At 40.2% G+C, this 7,177-nt stretch overlaps 1 pseudogene; it reads left to right on the top strand.

Annotated features, from left to right (window-relative positions):
- The first annotated feature begins 923 nt into the window (after positions 1-923).
- On the top strand, positions 924-1,041 carry LOC111905940 (5S ribosomal RNA; annotated as a pseudogene).
- The last annotated feature ends 6,136 nt before the right edge of the window (positions 1,042-7,177 follow it).

Genomic DNA, 7,177 nt, shown 5'->3' with positions numbered 1-7,177 from the left:
GTTGGACAGGACAGGACTTGGAACTAGTTGGACTCGGCGAGTCATGGACTGACTCGGCGAGTCGGGTCGCGAATAAGAAAGACCCTGAGCTTATGAACTCGGCGAGTCTTTAGGAAGACTCGGCGAGTAGGGTTGACCCGGAAGGTTGAATTTGACCAGAGTTGACTTAGTTGACTGTCAGACTAAGTGTTATATGTATATTGATAGCTCGGAGAGCTAGAGGAGCAACGGTTCAGGGGATTGTCGAGTAGCAGCCAGAGGTTTATCAGCAGGGCTCAGCAGTTCAGGTGAGTTTCCTTCCAGTAGGAACGGGTCTAAGGCCACAATGCCGGCCGTTTAGCTAGCAGTAGTTTCGGATGTTGATCTGATACAGTAGTTAGTACGTTGATGCCTTTGTGGCTCAAACAGGATTTCTGTGTTATGTGTTCCGGGCTACGGCCCGATGTAGTATGCAGTATATGTGAGTTATGCCGATTGATATGTTATGATATGCTGTGTTCAGTTAGCTTCGGACTTCGGTCCGATGGAAGTGGGTTAGATCTGATCCCACATCGGCTGGGAAGGAGAACTAAGCATTCCTTATAAGGGGTGTGGATACCTTCCCTATCACAACGCGTTTTAAAGCCGTGAGGGCAGCAGATCCCATAAGAACTTTGCAGTTAAGCGTGCTCGGGCGGGAGTAGTACCAGGATGGGTGACCCCCTGGGAAGTCCTCGTGCCGAGTGGCCCAAAGCGGACAATATTGTGATACGTGCCAGAGGGGGATGTTACAAATGGTATCAGAGCTAGGGCACGAGTCGATGTGTTCGACAGGGACGTCGAACCCTATAATGGGGGGTGAAAGTGGGTTAGATCTGATCCCACATCGGCTGGGAAGGAGAACTAAGCATTCCTTATAAGGGGTGTGGATACCTTCCCTATCACAACGCGTTTTAAAGCCGTGAGGGCAGCAGATCCCATAAGAACTCTGCAGTTAAGCGTGCTCGGGCGGGAGTAGTACCAGGATGGGTGACCCCCTGGGAAGTCCTCGTGTCGAGTGGCCCAAAGCGGACAATATTGTGATACGTGCCAGAGGGGGATGTTACATGTGGGCTTAAGGCGGAGTCACTCATTCGACTGCCCTTGTAATCTTAATGATATACGACTAGTTTACACCAAGCGATTCTAAAAGAACTGGTAGGACTTGTACTACAAATTTCATCATAAAAAGTTGTCGGAGCACTCGTGTGGCTAGTACTCACTAACTACAGCATGAAACATTCATAGTAGTAATTACGAGAATAAAACAGAGAGTATGAAGCATACACAGAATACACTATCATTCTAGAACAATCACTCCTCTAAATCGACTTAGCTCTAATTACACTAATAAATTCCAAGGTGGACATTTAACATAAGGTGGATTGGTCCCCGCCATATTAATTTCTTGTACTCCGAAAAGTACACACATCTTTTCCCCAAAATTCTTGAAGTCCCAGTCAAAACACTAATTTCGGGACGACATTCCTTCTAACGGGGGGATGATGTGACAATCATCAAATTCCGGTCAAGTCAAAGTCAAATAAACTCAACAAGTCAAACCATTGAACTCAATTAACCTGGGTACATTAGGGTTTACGTTATGTAATCACTGTACAATTCACTATTCTAATGAGAAAACATCATTTGGAAAATTCGTATGTTTGAATTTCCTTAACCTTAATAGTGCTAAACAATGAACCAAAGCAATAAAACACTATTGCAAACTCATGGGGAGTGTTTAGGACACTAAAACATGGCTTAACGGGGTATACGGACCTTGTGTTGCGAAGCTGGACACTCAAAAAGGTCATAAACGGAACCTCTCTAAATCCCTTTCACTCTATCTCTCTCTTTTTGAAATCTCTCCCAAATCTGTCTCAAAAGTTCTTTTAACTTTTAGTAATCATTCGGGTCATCCCGGCCCTTAACCAGGTCAAAAACTACTTAAAACGGGGTAAAAACGGGTAAAATAGACTTAAGGACCCGAAACCCCTCTTAAAGGGCCGAACCCTCTTAGGGTCGAAGGTCCATGAAGGGACCGAGCTACTGAGTCGAAGCCCCAAGAACCGAACCTGCCCTTCGGACCGAGCCTCGCAAGGACCGAACCCGAAGATCCTCTCGGACTCGAACCTCGCACGAACCGAACCTGAAGCCTCCAGTCCATTTCGCTCCAACTGCTTTCGGTCCATTTCACCTTCGGGCCAGCAGCAACAAGGACCGGACCTCGGCCCATGCACCGAGAGGTCTCGCAGGAAGCCCAAAATCACCCGGTTTTCGACTATGACTTCGTTTTAGGCCCGTTTTTCATCATTTTAATTCAGGATTTTCACCCAAAACTTTATTTTAACATGTAAGGCCCCATATTTATTAATCAATCACGTTTTTGGGGATAAATTTTATCCAAGAAGAGTGGGTGAAGTACTAGAGGTGGAGTATTGACTTTTCTTTAGTTTATGACACAAGCAACCACCCACACCCACTCCATGACCAGCCCACACCCCTCCCTACCATACCCAGTCACTTCCTTGTACTTTTCCATCAATCTCCTGCCATTCTCACATCCTAAGAGCTGGACATCGCGCCCCCTCTCCTCACTTCACTCATTTTCCCTCATTTACACCAAAAGATCAAACACTTTTCTCTCAACCTTTTCCCTCTCAATTAAAAGATTTCCAAGACATTTTTCAAGCTTTCCATCTATATTTGCTTCTCGATTCATCAAGGCATCTTCTTAGTGTTCTTGAGTTGAACACTTCCTTTCTTCAAACATCCATCCGCTAAGAACACCAAATGTCAGTTCATACTTCTATCTTTTCATGTTTTCTTAAGTTTTAGGGGGGGGGGGGGGGAATACAAGTTAAAACACCAAGAACACAACTAAACTTTTTCCAACAGCTTTCATCAGGAAAGTTCAACTCCATTAACGGACTGTTTTGGTCATCTTAAATATTTTAGTTTTCAAAATTGTATTATATGCAAATATTTCAGGTTTATACCTTTAAAATGACTACTTGCACATCTCCGTACGATTTTTCTACGACATGGTGATTTTTACAAAACACCTTGTCATTTCAAGAAAAAATCCGGACCAGTCTGTGAATATGGATATTTTCACACAAGTTACAGATCACTAAAAATCATAATAAAATTTATGAAAGAACTAGACACATTTTCCAAACTCTCAAAATTTACGGATTCTGATTTGGACCTTTGATTATTTTTCTATAAATTTTCCAAGAACAGAAAATACATGCTTAACACTAGATAAATATGATATATTTCATTCACACCTTGTAACTTGTTGAGCAAGGTGTGTATCATTCTGTGATTATATATTATTACATTATGTGTAATTTTGTCTTGGTATGTAGACATACATCAGAAAACAAATGGGTTTTTACTATATTAAGTATGGTGAAATAATAAATTGTCATAAACAAAGTTTACATCCGTTACATACAAACATTTGGTAACCATGACAAGGATAGTACTAATTGAATACATGTGAATGATAATACATATTATTTACCTTATCTTGAAGATATGAATCATATACCATTGTTTTCCACTACTACAAGTAATTACAATAAACTATAATAAGTGTACACTACCAACAAATAAGCTAACTATAGTAGGTATAGTTAGGTTGCATTACATTACAAACAATTTGGATAAACTATAATATGTATAATTCATGTTCACTATCACTAACACTATTTGGTGAATTATGATATGTATAGTTTATGTTCACTAACGCCCGCAAATCCGGGCTAGTCAATTAGAGGCAATAGGGGTCGAAAACGACTTTTCGAAAAAAGGTTATTTAGAATAAATAATCTTAACCAAGTTGTAGAATATGCCACAAGGTTTCCGTACATATAAAGAACGCCGAAATCCGAGTTATAACGAAGAAGTTATAACCGGCACGGCACCGGGAAGCGTAAATAGTGAATTTATGATAGAGAGAGATTTAGCCTTAGCGCTCTAAAAGAAAGTCATAGAATATGTTAAACTAAGAACATCGATAAAAAGAACGCCCAAATCTGACTTCGTATGAAGAGGTTATGATTTTTCGAAGTTTCGGACTAGCAGTGTACAGCCCGAAATTCGAATATTAGATCGAGCGGTTTTTAGCCGACACGACCTGAACGAGAATCGAAGATCTCGTTAAGAGTAGCGCAACGAGAAAAAGATGGGCGAAAACGGACGTCGGATGAAGAAGTTATGAGGATTTAACGGACCAATCCCGTCCCGGCCTGTTAATAATATAAAATTTAAAATAGATTCAAAATTAGCAGACGGAGTCTAAACAAAAGTTGTAGAGTACGTTCCCACCTTCGCATGGATATAAAGAACGTCGAAAACGGAGCTCGTATACAAAAGTTACGAATTTTTAAAGTTGAGTGTGCAAATTGCGAAATCTGATGCGAGATGGATGACGTGGCTGCATCTGGGCCGTCGCTTGTTGACCAAGGCTGCACTTCGGATTGTGACACGCCACCCTCGCAGTACGCCCCGCGTCCGAAGTCGGTACGCCCCGCATACCCTCGCCCTTATCCGTCCGAGTCCGAGTGCGAGCCAGCTAGATCCACCTGTAGCCTTATCCGAACTACGCCCCGCGTAGTGTTGCTGTACGCCCAGCGTATGACCGAGGGCTCGCACCTATAAATAGGCTGCAAGGGCTGCCGAAGAAAAACACACAAATTCCATTTTCTCTCTAATTTCTTTCTCTCTCTAGCTTCCCAAACCACCCCTAAGCCCTAGGAAAAATACCTAGCACCCTAAGGAAGCCCCGAGGCTCCCGGAGTCCCGAGAAAAAGAGCCTTTCGGTTTCGAAACGCTGCTCCAATTAAGTTCCGGTTTTCGATAAAACTCGTTGTAAGTGTGCTACGCTTACGTAATTTTTAATATAGCTTTCGAATAATTATAGGAATGTTATTAGGTCCTTAAAATAATTATTTGGGCTATTATTATGAATTATATTGAGTGTTATTTAACACTTATATGATAATAATAATAGTCAGGCCATTAATTTGTCGCGGTTATCGTTAGACTAAACCCTAGTGGTATTGGTACTAGGTTTTATCGAAGGAAATTGTTTTGAGAGTATCGAAGCGTTGTCCAAGTGCTGAGTCATCACCTTTCAGGTGAGTGCATGATCCCTTTCAACTTACACATAGATATGAAGTATTTACTACGTGCTATGTGTGTATATTGTCTGTTTACTTGCTGTCTATGCTCGGTGAACGATTTTATACATGTTTTAAATGATTTAAACTGTATATGTATTTTATATCTACGAAAATGTTGGGGTAAGACATGGGTAGATGTAATAGATGAAATATGAGTTGGATGATGATTTGAGAGGTAAAATAGACCGTGAGGTGAGGGTGAGAGGTGGACGATGTGAGAAGCCTTTTTCCCAAATGATGGCCTCGTCATTCAGCAGAGTATGGATGGCAACCATGGACTATTCTAGACAGTCCAGTGGAACACTAGAAGGCTCGCAACCTGTAGGTGTTGTGAACGACGTGTTCACTGGTGTACTCTAAAAACCCATTGATATGTATTGCGAGTGGACTCTCAAAAACGATACTGTCAATAAAACCCGGCAGAAGCGTCTAAAGGACTCTATCGGCAGGAGCGCCTAATAGAGAACCTCATAACCCCGGCAGATGCGCCTAAAGGACTATTTCGGCAGATGCGCCCCATAGAGAATGTCACAATTTTGGCAACTACGCCCTAGTGACAGAATTAGTAGTTGTGTTTGACAGATGGGTCATTTACAACGATGGAATTCGTACCTATTCCTTAGGATACTCCTTAGGAATAAATGAACGAGAAATAGCTGATTCTTAGGGTAGACCCTAGGGATAAAGAGGATAATGGGGATGGGTAAATGGTTTGATTATTTGATTGCTTAAACATAATAATTATATTATTGTGGGTTGAAAACCCTATGTACTCACCAGGTTTCCCAACCTGACCCACTCAGTTTATTTATATCACAGGTGACGATACGAAGTGACATTACACTGAGAGATTTAAAGAGATGTAGATCACCAGTGTAAATAATTGTAAGTTTTGTTTATGCTTATGTTTCTGTATTAACGATGACATCCCAAACGTTTTAAGATGAATAAAATACGTTTCTTCGAAAATGTTTTAATAACGTATTTATCGTGTTTTTCTGGGAACAAATTCCGCAACATTTTTATTAAAAGAAGAACTCTGATTTTTATAAAGCATAAACAAAATTGGTCTTTTCTGACCGTGAAAATGGGGATGTCACAACTACCACCACCACTTTTGGATAAACTATAATATGCATAATTCATGTTCACTATCACTACCACTATTTGGTGAATTATGATATGTATAGCTTATGTCCACTATCACCACTTGATGAACTATGATAGGCATAGTCTCGTTCTTTGGTTTTTAAGACTACATTATGTCTAGAATTGTTAGTTTTCAACCATAATTACTAAGAGTATATGCTATAGTTATATAGAATCTAGTCGTGATCGACTTAGAATTGGTGGGTCCGCTTTATTTCCTGCTCCTTGTTTGGTTGTGGGCCTAGGGCAGACCCATTACATTCGAAGTTTTATCTAACTTTAATTTTATATAACTTATATATACTTGGAGATTATAGAAGGAAACTATACGAAATTCTAGGATGCACTATTTCATAACATAGAGACTTTCAATTCACTCTTAAGGAAAATATCGGATTTTCTGGAACAACTTTATCGCTTTTACAAAGGAAAACAATTTCGTTTCAAAATAAAACTCTTATGAACTCACCAACTTAATTGTTGACAGTTTTTCAAAACTACTTGTATTCTCAGGATTTCAGTGAACAAGAAATGCTCAGCTTTGAGGACAGGGACGCTAAGGCGTCAAGTTCAAAAACATATTTTGTCATCATGATGTAATTGATTTTTGAAAACATGTAAACATATACTACGATGTAACTTTTTCAATTATATTGATGATGGTTGTGTTTGCTTTCTTCATTATTATATTTATTGTTTTGATACTGCCCAAGAAGTCATCCGCCCTCGAACGTTTCCGCCGTTCTGGTTTGGGGGTGTGACACAATCTAGTATCAAAAATCTAAACTTTGGTAAGAAAGTCAATAAAGTATTGA

This window comes from Lactuca sativa, chromosome 9, assembly GCF_002870075.4.
Source record: "Lactuca sativa cultivar Salinas chromosome 9, Lsat_Salinas_v11, whole genome shotgun sequence".
Taxonomy (NCBI): Eukaryota; Viridiplantae; Streptophyta; class Magnoliopsida; order Asterales; family Asteraceae; genus Lactuca; species Lactuca sativa.
The sequence above is the reverse complement of the archived record's forward strand: the minus strand, read 5'-3'. Positions and strand labels throughout refer to the sequence as shown.